This window comes from Xiphophorus maculatus, chromosome 3 (genome assembly GCF_002775205.1).
Source record: "Xiphophorus maculatus strain JP 163 A chromosome 3, X_maculatus-5.0-male, whole genome shotgun sequence".
NCBI lineage: Eukaryota > Metazoa > Chordata > Actinopteri > Cyprinodontiformes > Poeciliidae > Xiphophorus > Xiphophorus maculatus.
This window is the reverse complement of record NC_036445.1, coordinates 15020900-15039942: the sequence shown is the minus strand read 5'-3', so window position 1 is coordinate 15039942 and position 19043 is coordinate 15020900.

Here is a 19043-nt window from a genome sequence, read left to right as displayed (position 1 = left end):
TCCACTGTCATCCTGTGTGTCATGTCAAACCCAGCTGGAGTCTTTATTTTGTAATAGCTCAATCTGAATCTCATCTGATTACAGCACACAATTTTGATTAAAGTCTATATCGTGCAGCAAATTCCACATCTTTACATATATGATAGTAGAACCCAATATGCTTTTTCCATGAAGCTCCTCTCCAACAACTATGTAAAGCATATGACCATATGCTTAATTTACATTTATTTTTAAGGGATTGTTAGAGGGGGTGCAAAACATTGTGCCACCAGTTCTTGTATTTAGAAAAAAAAATTCTCCAGACCATTTTCCATCCCACTTGTTAGATTGAAAGTAAGATTTTTCAAAAATATTTTGGTGAGGTTATACTACTGGAATAAAAGATGAATTCATCGAGAGGCACTGACACAAGACATTCTATTTTAGTTGACCTTGGTCTCTTGCAGGTCAGTACATTGTCCCTGACCTTGGAGGAAGATGGATGTACCCTCAATAAATACATGACTAAAAGAGACAGCATCCTGTGTTGTGCTGCAAAGACTAACCTATATAACTGGGGGACAAGAAGGACAATTTGAGGAGACTTGGAAGAAGTTGGTGAACTTTCTTGAATGCCAGAGACCAATACTGTGAAAATGTGATGCTGTGTTGCTGTTTTTAGAATAGTTTCAGTTGATTGTTTTGACAAGATTTTAAATTTACCAAAAAAGTAACAAATATGTAAATGTCTAAAGGATCCACTTGTGTTAAATACATATTTTTAATTTTATACTGAGACAGTCTATATAAAGACTAGCAAAAATCAAAGGATATGGAGCTTGCAGAGTTTGTAAAGGTATAAAGCTAAAGCATAAGTTCACAGTGACCTTCACGTCTCGTAAGTCCTCAGGTGTATTTCTCCTCACAAAAAGAAATTATTAAGAATAAGCCACTGTCAAATAAATAATTAGTTAAATTTGAAAATAATGTAACCCAAATCACAGAAGTTCTGATTTTCTTTTGCTTTATATTTCATTAACTATCCTTCTACAGATGTATACTTATATTAGTTTCAAAATTATACTTAAATCTTCTTAACATTTTACATTCATTGAACTCAGGACTGAAAATATACATTCACTAATCAAACTGAAACGCTGTGGTTCTTAAAATTCATCCTGAATTTTAAGGATGAATTAAGGTAATTAAAAAAAATGACAATTTTTAATTGAAATGCTACTTCATTTATATGAAATAGCATTTCATTTAAATGCTATTTGAATATTTGCAGGTAATGTTGTTTGTAAATCTACCAAGTCACAAAACTTTAAAGCATTTAATTTGACAAAAAGATGTGTGTTGATTAACTTTATTTCTCTGTTACCGAAGAATAAAGACAAAAACCTGAATTAATTTTGTGTTTCCCACACTTCTAAATGACTATGAATAACAATACATGCCGAGGACATAACTATTTTATTTAACTGATGGACAAAACAAGCAAATCAGCTTCTCCCATCTGACAATTGCCAGTACGACCATTAGATGGCACTGTTCCCGTTTTAATAGTCTTTTGGAGCTAGTATTATTTTTAGAAGGTGCGTCACTGCAGCTGTTCACATTTTGAACTTCAGGTTATACAATAAAATCAAATAGCTTTTTAACAATTAGAACAGTACCGTTTTCATAAACTTAAATCCTCTCATGCAGCAATGTTATATAGCTATGGTGAATCTATCACAGGAAAAGTTTGGAATATAATTTATAGTTCCACTTTAATTATTTAAAACGATTACATATAGTAGTAGAACAATAAAGCCCTAGTAAAACTTATTGTCATATCTAATTCGATGTGCTGGACGGGAGAACATAGATTATGCGGGGACCATGAAGTGAAGAAGACAACACTCTTGTCTGTCAGTGTCTCAACAAGCCTGGGATTTTATAACTGAAGACCAAAGGATGCTATTTATAGCTGCGTCCTCCTCATCCCACTTCAGACAATCATCACATCCAGCCCACCTCAAGGTACACCGTCAACACTCCACTCGCAGTCCTTTCATTTTTAATGTGACGACAAATTCAACGCGACAGGTGTGCTAAAAGAGTGTTCACAAAAAGACTGACATGTTTTCTATCGTCAAAGATTGTTATTATATGACATGTGGCTTTTATTGTGCTCATTTCTCTTATGTTACTAATTGTAAAGGTAGCGAGATAGACTACTACTATCACGTCTATTATAATTTTGTTTTTATCAGCGCATTATTAGTTGACTTGGTCGTTGATTCTGCGGACAAACAGGTGGTCGTTTCACTCTGCAGTGTGAGTCCGCCAGAGAAAGTGGACCGGAACAGTCTCTATGAGACTCTCACGGTTCGTGACATCCCTCCCACATCCGTCACACAGGAAATGTCTTTTCTCTCCGATTACTTATTTGCCTCATCATCTCTGCTTTTACAGACTGCTAATGGATGGGGGCTATTGTAGCGCGGGCGCTCTGATCTATAAATAGACCTGCTTGCGAAGTATGATCTCATCACTGGAGAAGTGAGGCGGGAGAGTGCTTATTGGAAAGATTGTCAATTAGCTTGGATGCATCACGCAGTTGTCATAAAACTGCAATGACTTTTACAAAACCATTTATAGCGGTGTGAATAACTTTTTAGCTTCCTTTCTTACAATATGGTTTGTTCATTAAACTTATTTACATTTTGTTGGATCCATGAACTTTTATTGATGAGATAGAACTACACAAAGTGGTAAGTAATTGTGCAGTGGACAGGAAAGAATACATTGGCTTTCAAATTTCTTACAGTTAAAACGCTGGCTTGCATTTGTTTTCTCCTCCCTCTAGTATGATCATCTTAAATAAAATCAGGTATAAGTTCAGTTGTTTGTGAAGGATTCAGTGGTATCTGAAGAAACTAAACAAGAACAGCTGTTGTTGGAAAAGTCCTGTGGGGGACACAATAAACACATGGAAGAAGATGCATTGATTAGATGATGATAAAATTGGAAGCCTGTGCAAAATATTATTAATAATAAAAATCATAAATAATATCTTTTTAGACCACTTATATCACATGTATTATAGATCACATTGTTGTGCTAAATTGCCATTTAATGTGTTTTAAATTATGTTATTGTTAGGGCTGTTTAGTTGGGTTTTGGTTTTATTTATGTGTTTCTTTGTTCCTCTTTTATTTAACTCAATCTTGTTTCTGTTTAGCTTTAGTTCAGTTCTTCTTAATGTTTCTAATTATTTTTAGCTACTCTAGTTTTAATATGTTTCTTTAGTATAGTTATATTCTTGAGTTGTACTTATTTCCTGTTCCCCCATGTACTCTCTCTCGTCCCTGTGCCACTCTCTTTCTCTCCCTCTCTTCAGTTTGCCTCCTGCTCCCTTCACTCACACCCATTAACTCATCACCCTAGATCCTTTGTCTCAGCATGCAACCTTCCAGTATTAAAGCTTATCATTTTCAGCCACTCCTTGCCGGATCCTTTTATTTACCCCTGTCACTTTCCCTAGTTCTCCTTGTGTCTCCTTGGATTTTTATTTATTCCTGACCTGGTTACTTGTTATCTTTGTAAGTTTGTTTTCATTAAACCTTCTAATTCATTTGCCACATCTGTGTCTCTGTGTCCAACTTCAACCAACTAAACCTCATGATGTTATTCTTAGAATTTTTAAAGGTAACCCTGAACAAATGAGAATAAGTGACATCTTTCTTAGAGTTAAATATTACTCTGGAAATGGTTTGTTTCTCCATGGAATATGACTAATGCATAAAAAATTTATCAATACCTCTTTAAAACATCACAAGATGATATGACTAATTAAAAGAAAAGCATAAAGAAGCGAGCAATTACTGAACATTCACATCCACAGAACAATAAATATTGTTTTAAACAAGAAATAAAGAATTAATTTTATTCTGGATCTAAATAGATTAAGGGTTGTAGCTCTTGTGATGAATTATGCTGTACAGTGTTTTGACATCTTCCAATTTTGATGGACACTTTGTGATGTCAACAAAAACGTTTCTCACAAATTCAACTCGTTTTCAAATGGCAGCTGGATATTGGCGTCTGGTAAAAAGCGCTCTTTCCACAGGTTTCTTGCCTTGACAGCTTTTCAGAGCTGTTTCTCAGAGCAGTCAGAAAAACCCATAAATTTGAAACCTGGCAGTGTACATTTTCATTTAGACAGGGACAGAGGAAAAACACAGCTCATTCTTGACATGAAGGCTTTTCACTGCAGTTTGTCCAAATGACCCTCCAGCCGTCTTTCCATTTCAGAATATTTTTTGATATTTTTACATTAGGCTTGTTCTTGGCAGGTTGCAGCTCACAGATGTCTACACTGCTCAGATGGCTTGAGGGGGCAGGTACCATCTGAGCTGTGTCATGGAGAGAAAGTCATTTTATCAGCACCTTACACTCAGCCTGACACATAATTTCATAGTACCAAGGAATGTGTTAATGAGACAAAATGTTTTCGAAAGAACAAATTTTGGCAGGCATCTGTGAATTATTCAGGGGACCTGATAAGTCTATTGAACTGGTGAGAAGTGTTCACAGAGCCAGCATGCTGCATGATATCCCTGCTGTCTCATACACGCTAGCTATGGCAGGCTGATATTATTGTCTTAAACTTGGTGTTTGCCATATTTCTAATGATATTATGAAGACCCTGCAGCAAAAAAAAAATCTGTCCATTTAACATTTAATTTGAGTGCACTAATTCAGTTGGGAAAACAATTTAGCATTAGGAAATGATTGTACAAAAAGCAACAGTTCTGTCTTTCTTGACACCTCTACCGATCATATTTTATGCAACTCGTTTCTTTCCAATTGGACATTTTAGGTTTCCAAATTTTGCAATGATTCACCGGATCCCAACAGAAATGATTCACATCTTCTTGGCCAGAGGCAATTTATGTATTTCTGTAATATCTAAACAAGTCAGTGAGCTTTGATAAATTGTGCCTTGCACCCTTTTTTAAAAATAAACTATCTTTTTGTGCCTCGTCTCATATTGATAAATGAGTAACAGTAATCATTTCTTCAGTGGTTTCAGTTTTAGAACTACTGAGATTTTCTTTCTTGAATGTGCATTTCTCCCAGTCCACTTCTCTGCTTTATATCGGCCATCATTGTTGACACCCTTGAATTGCTTCCATTTTATTTTTTTATGTGCTCCATGATCTATTATTGGCTTGGCCTGTAAGTGTTTTCTGTTTCAAAACAAGATGAATCCCTAACATGGCATTAGGTTTCCAGGCAACAGTGCATACTCTGCTGCTTGGGTATAATTTTCTTTGTATAGTTATGATGTTTAATAGTAAGTGACTGCATGGCACTTTTCCAAATTTAACCACAGCTCACAGAGCCTGTAGAGCTTGATGTATGTCAGGAGGCGTGGAGGCTACGAGCTATATTTGGCTGCTGTGTTCCCTTCAAAGCGATGACTTCTAGGTCTGGACTTGACATTTCTCTTAGACTGGAAAAAATGGGTTTGGGTCAGTGAGTTTTTTGTGGAAGGTGAAGCAGGCCTGGAGGGGGAGGAGCTGATGATGATGCCCAGAGGACAGACCTGGTCTATGTTCGGCTGTGTCTCACTCTTTGATCCTTACTCTTTGCTGCACAAAAGGTGTCAACGGGTTTGTTTCAAGTGACTTGTGTAGATTCCCATAACATCGGAGTTTACAAAGATGTTACACTCTGGAGGGAATATTATCATAATTACAAAAGGTTTTGGGACAGGTTTAAGGTCCAAGCAGTGCATTTTCTGGAATGGACAAATGAAAAAATAAAAATAAATAAACAGTGGATTGCAAAGGCATTGCAAATGTGAAAAAGTCTCTTTAACTTTTTCACATTTTGTCTCTTTGCAAACCAAACTTCATTGTGTTTCATTGGCAATTTATTATATACACTAAAGTAAAGTAGTGCACTATTGTGAAAGCATAAGGAAAACAACATTGTTTCCAGTTTATTTTACAAATAAATATCTGAAATTGTGGAGTACATTTGTATTCAGAATTCCTTACCGTAGAGCCTGGACAGGAAGAGGCTAAATTTATATTTTTGTCTTAGTATAAGTTAAGCATTAACTAGAAAGGCAGCCAAGAGTCTCATAGAAACTCTAGAGGAGCTACACAACTTGAGTGGGAGAATCTGTTAACAGAGCAACTGTTAGTTTTTCACTCCACAATTTTAGTCTTTGTGAAGAGACGCAAGAATAAGCTATTGTGGATTGAAAGCCATATGAAGTTCCATAATTGATTCATCACAAACAGTGCAGGGGGCACAACAAACTGTTAACAAAACAATTGTTAGCACAACAAAATTTGCTCTGACCAAAAAAGACAAAAACTTTTTTGAGCTACATGTAAAATGGATGTATGGATGCCCCAAAATGGAGTATGGACATTAATCTGAAGAGACCATCACCCATGGTAAAAATACAGTGGCAGCATCAATACTTTGGGCCTGATTTTCTTCAGCATGGCCTGAAAAGTTGGTTAGAGTTGATAGGAAGATGGATGGAGCCACATTCATGACAATAATGGAAGAGAAAATGTCAGAGAATGTAAAAGACACTGAGGCCAACCTTGCAAAGGAAAACTTTAAACACACATAGCCACACTTATCATGTAATGTTTCAGAAAAAAAAAAAAAAAAAAAAAAAAAAAAAAAAAAATATATATATATATATATATATATATATATATATATATATATATATATATATATATATATATATATATATATTTATATATATATATATATATATATATATACATAAACATATATGAATGAATAAACCATTCCCTCTATTTCACTACGTTGTGGTGTTCTGTTCCATAAAATCATAATACATAACACTGAGGTTTATGGTTGCAGCATGACAAAATCTAACCATCTTTAAGAACATTAATGGATTTGACATGCATTGCACTAGCCTGGTAAAAATATGCTCCTTATTCTACGTTATGCATGGCAACGAGGGTCTGAACCCTTGGCTACTGAGAAACAAATTATTCATACCTGCATGGACTCTGTAGAAGTTTTAAATTTTACCTAATTACTAATGTTTAGCATTGACATATGTTTGACGCTATGAAGCTTACCGGAAAAGGCTTGCGCTGTAAACAACCATCGCCCACGATGAAGAGAGAAGTGTCGAGCTGAATGGGATGACTGTTAATGTTAATTATATATTTGGAAGCGTGGCCTCTCGTTCACGTTCTCTGCAGCCATTGTCAAACTGTAACCATGCCAGAATATAATTCTAAACATCTCAGAACATTTACAGAATTATTCAGAGCTCCTAATCTGTTCGCTTTCAACTGGAGAAGTTAAACTCAATGGGAGAAATCCCAGATGGGACACTGAAAAGAGATGAGAATTGAGCAAAATTGTGTAGGAAGGCAATGACCAGGCTAGCGTTGCTCAAAATTGTTATAAACCTCCTACATTGTGCAGTTTTCACAGTTATGTGAAACTCACAAATCCTTTGTCTTTTTATAATAATACTTCTTCCCTTACATTTTAAAGAATAGCATTTATGCATCACATTTCCCAAAGTCCTGGTTTCCATTAGGCTTCTCCATGTGTGCTGTATCTTTTTGAGGTTAAACAGAATCACAGAGAGTAGTTCTGGGCTTCATTTTGGCATGCAGTCTTAAAAATGAAACAGAGTCTTGTTCACACCTTTATTTACTTTGCTGCTCTTGGCTTGAGCTCCTGCTAAACGCCATGAGTGTTGCTGTACGGCAGACACTGTGCAGACAAACTGCATGTAGCCAAGGTGCAGCAAATCTAACTTAGATGTGTTTTTCCTCTCTTTGTGGTTTCAATCTTATTTGCATTTACCAAATATATTCAGTGCAGCTGCACTGCAGGACATTCAGCTCTCATGAACAGCAAGAAAGAGCTTGATCCTGGATTGGTGGTGAATTGTGTGGGTAGGTAGGTGTATGTGTGAAGAATATTTTAGATAGTGAAAGGGAGAATTGTGGCTTAAGGGGAAGCATCTGGCTGCTTTTGCAGCTGAGACACAGAAACCTTAGTGGGTTTTTATCCTGGTGTTCTCACTGTTGTTCATCCAACCTCACTGTAGACCTCTGGTCTCTCTAGGGGGACCCCACTTGCATTTGTTTTTACTCCCTATCCAAACTGAGTTGGGAGGATGAATCATTCAAGTCTTTGTGAAGACTCTTGTGTGAATATAAAAATGGGGATTTTAAGGCTCCATCCTCAAGTAGATTCTATGAATTTTCTCGGTGTGGTACTTTTTCTTTTTGGTTCATACACTTTTTTATTTTTTGTATTAAGTCAGTTATTATTTGGACTTGCTGTTCCTTCTACTTTATTTTTGGATTGATCTCATCTTTGTGTGTATTTGAGCAGTAAGCCTACGCACAGGTACATCTGCTTTGTTTAGATCCGGTTCTGTAAAATCTGCAAGGTGAAATCAGTGAAAGCGGTAGATGTAATGTTTATATACCAATTGCTGTCTAACTGGGAAAGGGTTTTTCTTTCCTTTGATGGCAAAACCAGATAAACCTCAGTCTTCACAAACCCATTAGTCGTCATGCCTTACCCAGACAACCCTGCTGCAGATCTTGCTAAACTCTTTGTTGTTGCCTTTCATCTGAGGGTGCTCACCTCTCCTCTCGACTCATCTTTTGACTTATGGGACAGCAGGAGGTCATGGCTGCAGCCCCTTCCCGCGCAGCATGAAATGTGCAGAACAAACGGATCCAGAGATTACACAGAGATTGGACACACTAACTGTATATCCAAGAGTGGCATCCACATTAGCAAGATAGGTGTGTAAGGGTTTTACCAGCCAATTTGCTGTGAAAACAGAAAGGAAATTCCATTTGAGGTAAAAGTCTTGGAATTTACTTCAAAAGTCTTTCATCAAAAACAAAAAGATAAAAAGAGTTCTTGTAAAAGGTTATTGAGTGAAGTATTTAATCTTTTTACAAGGGAAAAATGACAGGTACCTTGAAAAGGAAGCTGTAGTCACGTCCTTTAGATGTATTTTAAAGCACACAATGATGTGAATGAATGTGTTCAGAAGGAAGAAAAAGAAGCAACACAGCACATGGGTATTTGTCCTTTCTCTCTCTCTTACTCTCTTTAAGCTTAAAATGCTGATATAATAGTGGGAATCCCAAAACCTTGTTGAACATCTTTGAGTTTTACACTCATATTCTTGGAGGTCAGACAGTAGTAACAGTTTTAGTCTTTGTGCTGGTGCTTTCCACACCTTTTTATAAAAGAGAGAAGAAAGCTTGGTAAGCCCTATGCAACTGACACTGCAATTAGCTGGGTCTAAACTCGATTTTATGTGAGCGATCAGCAAACGAGTGTATAATTGTTAAGTGGAATGAAAATTATACATGGTTTTTATTGTGCTTTTACAAATATATATTTAAATATATATATATATATATATATATATATATATATATATATATATATATATATATATATATGTATATATTCTACCACGTATTTGTATTTAATTCCCATGATTCTAATACTCCTAATTAAAGCTCAATCAGTTTTCATCAAAAGTAACTTAATTAGCAAATACTGACCAACTGTGCACATATTAATCTCAGTATAAATCCATTTTTTCTGTGGAGGCCTCAAACGTTTGTTAGTGCTCACTAATGAAGAAACAGCATCATGAAAACCAAAGTACACAACAGGCAGATCAGGGATTGTTTTGGAGGTTGAGGACAAATTTAAAGCAGGGTTGGATTATAAAACACTATCATAAGATTTAAATGTCTCTCGGAGCATCCAATCCATTATCACCAAGATATGGGGTTTGTCTAAACTCTCAGGCTGGGCAAAGATAGCATTGGTTAGAGAAGTGGCCAAGAACCCCATGGTAACTCTAGAGGACCCACAGAGACCAGCAGCTAAAATTAGATAATCTCTCAACAGGCTGTTAGCAATGTACTTCATGAATCTGCCGTTTATGTAACAATGCAAGAAAAAACCCAGTGTTGAAAGTAAGCCAACTGCTAGAGGCATTTGCAGTTTTCCACAAGCTATGTAGTGGAGACAGCAAACATGTTGATGAAGGCTGAGAGTCTGATCTGACTAAATTCAAACTTTACTTTTTGTCCTACATGAAAAGCACTTCAGGCCTGATCTTGAAAGATTCCAAACAAGGAGCACTTGTTTGTGGGCACAAAAAAAAAAATTGCAATATTTTTTGTGTCCAAAAGTGGTGCAGATCACCCCGGTTTAACATATATCTAATCCTCCTGTGATAACATAATCCCACTCTTGGCAGGTTCTGAAAAATGATGGGATATTACATCCTGACCCAAACTTTGCAAGCCACAGTAAGCCTATAATAATTTATTACAACATGAATTTGCTTCATACAAGCCCATAAGGGAACTTTGACTCCAGGATGGTTTTCTGGTCTCTGAATTGAACATATTAAGTGTTTTGTTTGTTAAGTAACATGGCACAGTATTTAAGTTTATTCATGATGTTTTTCAATTTGGTTTAATTGGACATATTGTATCAAATTTGCACTTGTTTTTATGCATGCAAACCTTTTTAAGAACAAGCTGTTGGTATAATGAGAAACTGAACACACCATCCCCAGTAGGAAACATGGTGGTGGTAGCATCATGTTGCGGGGATGTTTTTCTTTAGCAGAGATACAACAAAGGATACAATTTGATGGAAAAAGCCCAAGACAACCCTGGAAGAAAATCTGGTATAGACTACAAGCAGTTTTAAAGGGTTCCTCCTCTAGATAAACAACAAACTGACCATACAATCAGAGTTACAATAAAAGAATCTGGATCAAAGCATAATTGTCTTTGGATGGCCTAATCAAAGTCCAGGGTTAAATGCAATCAAAAATTGATGCTCACAAATGCTCTCTGTCCTAACTGGCCATGATTCAATTTTCTTTCACTTCAGAATATTTGTCTACCTAAAATAAAATACCAATAAGATATATTTATGTTTGAGGTTCACAAAGTATGAAAGGCATTTTAAATGTTTGTGTGTGTAATATTGTAACATCAATATGTTCTGCTTTGACTCTACTTCTCTGTGTTACGAGTACTTTTACAACATCTTCTCTTGTTTGGATCTTTACACAAAGCTTGCTAGTTGCCATGCTATTTCTCTTTCCATTTCTTGCAGCATGCCTAGTTCTAATCAACCTGTAGGGTGCACTGTTACTTTAAGGTAGCGGTTGGACACCACTTGGACAATGTACCACAAATCCCTGTTTTATTTACAGGAACATTTTTCTGGCACATTTGAGCTGATGAAACTCACAGAGCGATAGAACTGATAGTTCGAGCAAGATTTATTATTATAACCCTGTTAATGATACAACCCTCCGTATAGATGTGCCAGCATGCTATTCAGAATGTAGCAGTAAAATGTAGGAACAAGCAGGACATTTAAGACAGAGGGAGAGTAGGATAGAAATAATTCAGTTATTGAAGCAACTGTAGCGCTACACTTATTTTCCTTCTAAAAGGGTGAGATGACCCCTGAACTATTTATAGGTAGGAAATGGGGGCTTATGTGGATTAGTTAAAAATAGAACATGTCTTAGCAGTGCATTTCTCAGACTGTGCTTAAGCGCTTAAATATGCTTGTTATAGTGAATTTTGTCTCTATCTGCTGGGAAAACATGTCGGGGGTATGATGCCATAAAAAGATCCAGAAAATCAAGGTCACCCCAGCAAAGGGTTTAAAAATACCCTCCAGCTTGTATGCATATGGAGCCGTTCAGACATTAACATTGTAACAGAGGTGGCCAGAGCACTGTGGGACATTTCCCAGCATGCATGAGGCTGCCTTAATAATCAGAGGAAGAGCTATTTTTCAGAAGTATTGTTACTTCAGAGACCTTTGAGGCACCACAGGAGGAGATCAGTGTTGCTGTTCTGTGGTCGTGGCGTAGGTGGAAGTGGCTCGGACAATAAGCGTCAGTCCGCCCTTCCCATAGCAAACTCGATTTCCTGTCACTCTGCTATTTTCCGAGGTCCGTTTAAATCCATGAATGAAGTTTTGTTTGCATCTTTAAATGTCAATGATGAAGTCAGAGTAACTATAATTTTAGCTGTTTATTTAACAGCATTACTTTTCTTGATAGGAAGTAGTGTAACTGTTTCAAATAAACGTTCAAAATTTTTTTGCTAAAGAAATAAGAAACCTAAACCCTCTATCAAGATAACAAAAATATTTATTCACTTCTGATTATTCAGACTGTAGCTTTGAGGCAAGATGATGCTTTGATTATCAACTCATAATCAAGCTAAGTAGCAGAATGAATCAGGAAAATGCCTCTGAACAGAAAACCTTTGTTTATTATTCAATCCATGTGGTATTTTTTTAAGGTCAGCTAAGTTTGTCTGAATTACACTAAGTCACATGTGTCTGCTTGGCCTTGTGTTTGTATGACGCAGTTGCTTCTTTTTGTTTCTTGAGGCTTTTCAGGGATGTTGATGTATAAGCGTGTGCTCTTTACTGTGCAACAAATTATACTGCTATTTTCAATTTTCTCTATGGCTCCTATTATTAAACAAAACATTTTGCTTCCTCCAACACTTTTGCAATGCAGAAAATGTGAATGGATGAACTGACTGTAAAACGCAGAATCTCTTGAAATTTGCTCATATCCTGATGTGATCTAAATGAGTTTTGTCTTCATAAGACAAAGATGGGTTCACACCAAGCAGTTATTAGCCACCAAGACAAAAGCTTTAGTTGTAAAAGTAGAGGGAGAAAATGTATGTTCTTGAGCTCAAATCAGCAGCTTGTATGTGATTATCAGTGTGACAGACTCATGATTAAAAACATGTGAAAAACATCAAGTAATTTGGAAAATGTATCCTTTTTTGCTCAATGAGTGCTTTGACAGCTATCCCCCTTTTCTTATTCCCCTCTCCTTTTCAGCATCCAACTCTAGGAACAAGAGAAGTAACACTCCTGACCTCCATTTATTGTTGACTGATGTCTCTGTCAGCCTTTTTCCATTTAATTTTGCTCAAATAAAAATAAAACAATTTGACATTATCATTCACAAAGACATTTTTGTTGAGATTTTATAACAATGAGTTGGCAAAGTATGACATGTTCAAGTCTTATATTAGTTTTAAAATTATACAGTATGTAGATGGCTTAAGATTTTTTCACCCTATACATTCACTTCGACAATAACAAAACTGTGAACAGTGAACAATGGACAACAACTGTTTTGCTCGGTGCAGCTTCTGGTTTGTTTCTCTTTGTTAGACTCTTGTATAAAGTATAAGCCACTTACCTTCTGGATTTTATTTTTCAAATGTGTCATAGGAGGGATGACTGGTTTACTCACCTTCTCATGGGTTTGGGTATATTATCTTATGCAAAGGTTTGGCACAAGGCCAATGGGCCATGGAAAGAGATCTCAAACGGACACTTCTCTTCAAGATGTGACCAAGACATTTACTGGTCAATTCACACAGGGATGTTGTTTCTGCACCACCAAAGCCCTTGAGACATTCAAAGTTTTATTGCCCATTGAGTTCTTCAAAAAATATTATGTAAAGTAAGGCAGGAATGAAATGACCCAAAAATGAAGAACACCAAAATCAAAGTGCACAAAGGGCAGTTGTATGGGCTTAGAGCCAAACAACTGTCCTTTAAGTCCAGGTGCTGGTGTCCTGCAACTTTTAGATGTGTCCCTGGTCCAACACACCTGAATCAAATGGATCACGTCCTCAGTATGTAGTCAAGTTCTAAAGAATCCAGTCCTGCTAGAGACCTAATTATTTGAGCAAGGATTATAGAGACGGATCTAAAAGGTGCAGCATGACACTGGCCTCTCAACACTTGAGTTGAAGATCCCTGCATTAAGTCTGTGTGACAGAATGACTAAGAGATAAATGTTCATGATTTTTAATAATAATAATAATAAAATCATCATAAAGATGCTATCTTTATGATCTATGTTACTGCAAACTGACTGATAAACACTCAAGCACTCTAGTTTATGTTGGTGTAGAATATACTGATATTTGAATGTGTACTTTACAGAAATGTTGCACTAATGTAATGCTGTGGCAAAGTATATTCAAATAAGGAAACAATGCTCACATATTGTGTTCTTTACTATTTGGTAAAAAACACTTTCAGCATATCTTTGAGAGCACCACACAATATGCCACTGGTCATAGTCTTGACCAAAATAACAATAATTATTATTTCTCCCCATTGTCAAGCATCCCTAGTTTCAGGGCAGAAAAACTATAAAGTAAAAGCTACATAATACATGATAATGATATTTTGAAAGGGCTGACTAATGCATAAATTTCAGTAAAGTAAGAGAAAAGCCTGGGTGATTTCCTAAGCAATTAGACACAAAGAAGGACAACATGTACAAATTGGGACATAAGCAGAGTTGTTTATATGCAACACCATCATTGTGCAACAGGTCCATGGTCAATTTGATACAAACAGTGAATCAATGATTTCCAGCAGAGATGAGCACATTGATCAGTAGAAATACTGAGAGCTGGCCTCTGTTTCCAGTCTGCCTTTGTGCCACACATCTATTTTTAGGAAACCCATGGCAGCAGATGAAGGCATTTGATCGAGGACCTCAAAGTTAGAAAGCAAACTGACTCAAGGTCAGTTCACAATAAGTGGATGCTTTGAAAATGTGTGTTTTTTTTATTATTTTTTTGTCTTTGTCACGTTGTTATTGTTTAACTGTATATGTATGTTGGCTTGCATTGATTTATTTCTGCACTTTTATGGCACCCTCACCGGAAACACAGAAGGCTGTCCACATCTAACTCTGTTACAAGCTGCTTTGCAGAACTTTGCTGAAAATGTCTCTCGGTTAAATTCTGAACGTGACTGCATTTTACAGCGTTTTAATGCTTTTCATGCTATTTGATCCAACCTGTTAAATGCAACCCATACCACCCTGAACGTCCAGCAGGAAATTCCACAGGATGCCAGACAGAATAACCCAATAAAAGTAAGAGCACCTAAATCATTAGTGGGGGAAACGTGCTCACATAACTCACCCAGATGTACAGGCTAATTAGATTTTACCATCAAATCATCGGTTATGGTGCCTTTGTGCTTTTATGAACCCTTACCACAAGGTAAAAGGAGAAAAGGGCCGTTTGAAGTGACAAAGCTTCACTCTGCGCTTTTAACAGGTACATTGAGCTCTGTTTGGTGTGCAGACTATGACTTCACACCACAAATTGATCTATGATCCTCGCTGCAGCCAACGGTGACTCATCATTGGCTGATGTAATTGGTGTAGAAAGGTGATTTCCCCTCTGCACCTGGTTGCCCTCAGAACTGCGAGGTGGCCTCTAGAGAAACTGAACCCAGGGGACAGGGTGGGGCTGCTGGAGTGTATGGCGATATGTGGGAAGTTGCAATTATTTAGGATTTTTTTCCACTGGGTAGGATGGAGAAATTGGCACCTACACAGAATCATATCTGCCACTCGTCTCCCAAGGTAGCATGATGAAATCTGCGTAACTACAGCACTAGAGATGAACAGCTTTTAAGTTCATTAAGAACAAGACAACAAAACACTCCCGATTCATCCCCTCCCACGCACGGGTCACGCTCTTTTAAAAGGAACAAAATGCTCTCAGGGTCAGATCGAGCATGATAGAAGGCGTGGCGTTTGTTCCCTTCTCATATCTGTTGCAACACTTATATTCTGCTCCCCTCCTTTATCTGCAGTCTGCCTCCCTGCTGGGTTTCATCATGCACAATGTGTCACAAGACTGCAGTGCTATGGTGATTAAGCCAGAGAACTTTGGGACTTGATTTGTATCTGGTGCTGTAATTGTTGTGATATGTGTGGGCTCAATTGGCAGGGAAAAAATCATGGTAAGCCAGGTTATGAGTATAGTTTGTGGAAGTGGCACAAGGGGAAGTGTCTGTTTCTTATGTTTATATATTTATGAGCTGATTAAAGGCAATAGTAACAAAATGAAGTTTACATACAGTGGTGTGAAAGAAAGTATTATCCATCTTTACAGGTTTTTGCTTTTTTAAAGTGAATTATTGCAAGAGAGCTTGAGGTCACAAAATAACCTAGAACAACATTCTATGCTCTGTGGACCTCTCATCTTTCTCCCAACACATTTTTGAAAATATTATGTGGATAAAAGAGACAAAGATTTCTGATGGTGTTTAGTCTGTTAAATTTGCTGAAAAACTAACAGTATTTCAGAGGAATATCTTACCAACAGTCAAACATGGTAGTGGCAATGTCATGGTCTGGGGCTTCTTTGTTGCTGTCACTGACAGAATCATACATTTTGTGATCTAGCAGAACACTCTGAAGGTGGATGTGCTGCCATCAGATTGTGTCCTTAAGCTCAAGCTGAACCAATAGTATAAAGCACACCAGCAAGTCCAACAGTGAATTAAATTCTGTGGTATGATCTTGTACATGCAGATTCATGGTTAAAACACCTTTAATGTTGTTGATCTAAAAACAATTCTGCAAAGAGGAATGGGTCGTAATTCCTTCTCAGTGATGTAAAACAATGATTTCCAATTGTTACAAATGCTTAAAGGCAACTGTTGCTCTAAATAGAAGCACAACCACTTAGCTCTAGGGGGTATTCAGTTTTTTATACAGGCCCAGGTTGGTTTAGATGGCTTTTTTCTTTTCATAAAATAAATTCACCATTAGAAAACTGCTTCCAGTGTCTGCTTTGTTCATCCTTGTTTCATAAACATATTAGCCTGACAACATGAAACATTTAACTGTGACAAATGCATAAAACAAAAGAAATCTATAGGGGGAAATACTTCTTTTCAGCATTGTACACTGACAGATTTTACATTGAAAGGCTTTAATTGCAGTGGAATTTTGACGAATTCCCTCATTTTGCTTCATATCAAATATTGTTCCTTTTAATGCATGCTGATTCACTGCTCTAGTTTGAAGATCAATGCGCAAATATGCAGACACTCACACAGATAGAGTTTCTGTTTGATATGAGGGAGGTGATAGACAGTGAAGTCCTGGCCCCTGGAGCGCAGAGCAGAGTGGCTCTCCAGCAGGGATGCTGACGTTCAATGCTTTAATAGGACTAAAGGCAGACAAAGGCCGCCAGTGACGCAGTTGGAGCTATAATGGGCTTGCCACATTGCAGGTTTACTGGACCCTGCTTATTGGGCAGAGCTATTTCCAATCCTGCAATCCCTCATCAGCCTCAGGAAGCTAGTTATAAATAAAAAAGTGTAGGTTAATCGCAGCTAAGAGAAGTGCGTTGTTTTTGAGGAACATGCAGTAGGGCAAGGCTGAGGCTTTTCAAGAATCTACTTAAAGTTGACACTAATAATGAAGTCTTTGTAATTAATGAAAGTACTTTTTATTTGTGCTCAGGCACATAACATATAAATTGCTGGTCTAAAAAAACTATTTTGTGGCAAGTCTTGCAGTTGAGGGGTTAGCAGACAAACCACTTGTAGCTTGCTTACTGCAGTTTTAAAACATTGATCATAAAAAGAGAGAGCCCCCTCGCAGCCCCCTTTGAGTTATCGTGCAAAGACTGTCGGTGGTTTTACTGACAAGAAAAATGTCCAAACTGCCAAATTTCTTTTACTTATAAGTAAGAGAAAGTTGTAGTTGCATATTTTATGCTAGGTGACCTGCAGTGTATAGGCTTTATTATTCTCTGCTACTATATAATCTCAGAAACATGTGTTGCTCTCTGCTAATTCGCTGCTCACCTTTAATGCTTTCTATTGAACTGAGCTGAGATCCAGACAGATACCATAACGTGAGATGCTATGAATAAATAAGAAAATGCTCAGCCCTTCATAGTTTCATCTGAGATGGTGCTAAGTTACTCCGTGCTCTGCACAGATGGAGAAAAGTCAGATCACTCTAGCATTTCCTCTGGGCTCTCATTAAGAACTGTAAATCATGACAATAATGAGATGAAATTCTTTGCCGGTTTTAAATTCAAATCCTGTAAAAACTTGGTATGCTGTGATACCTGGCAACATCGCAAGAAATCCCCACCTCTATGCAAAAATTCCTGACACTATTACTATGTCATAGTAATAGTTGTTCATATTGCCCTGACCGTCTTGTGTCTCCTTTTGAGCAGCTCGGCCTCAGTACATGGGAAGGCCAGCCCAGGGTCAGAGCCGGCCTAGTCTGACAGCTAATGTGACAGATGGAGCTCTGGGTCTTTAGCAATCTTTACCATGGACTTGAGGGCTTGTTATCACTCTCACCATCCCAGCCAGAATGAGAGCCCAAAGTAAATCATGGAGATCAGGAGTTTGTCAGACCTGTTCAACTGTGATGTGGCTCTTAAATGTTCACCCCCTCAAAGATGTCTGTGGTTCTGCACAACAGTCAGCTCTGATATAAAATTATTTAGTTTTTTTTCCATGATGATATTTAGTAAACAAACTATGGTGCTTTCCTGAATTTTGCGGTAATCAACACCCATATAGACTATGCATGGTAGTGCTTGTTTGCATAATAGCAGCAATCACGCCACTCATATGCTTTAGCTTCAGGGTTATTCGCTGCCTGCATAGAGCCCACAAGCTGAGTATTTCCTTCTTGGCTTAATGGCTGTGCAGCGATAAAAGGATTGAGGGGGTTAAATGTTTGTCCAGCTGAAACAACACAGTAAAAACTCCTTCTCTGTGTCTCTCGTATTCCAGTCGTCAGAGCTCCAGACCTAAAAATAGCTGTGCTGGCTCCACGCCCCTGGCAGGGGGACAGGTCAAATTATGAAGGAAGATGAAAAATTTAAAGGCGCAGGCTGCTTGGCCACAAACACAACCCTGCATCAGTGGTCAGATTGAACATTTGACTTGGCCTTTTAGTGAAGCGAGTCAGATTGTATTAAATGTGGATCTTTGTTTTGAAAAAATCAATTGAAAAAAATGGGGGAAAAAAACCCTGCAAATGTGTGTGAAACGCATCAGAACACAAGTTTGGTGAATGTAAAAGTAGACTAAATATATGTATATACTGT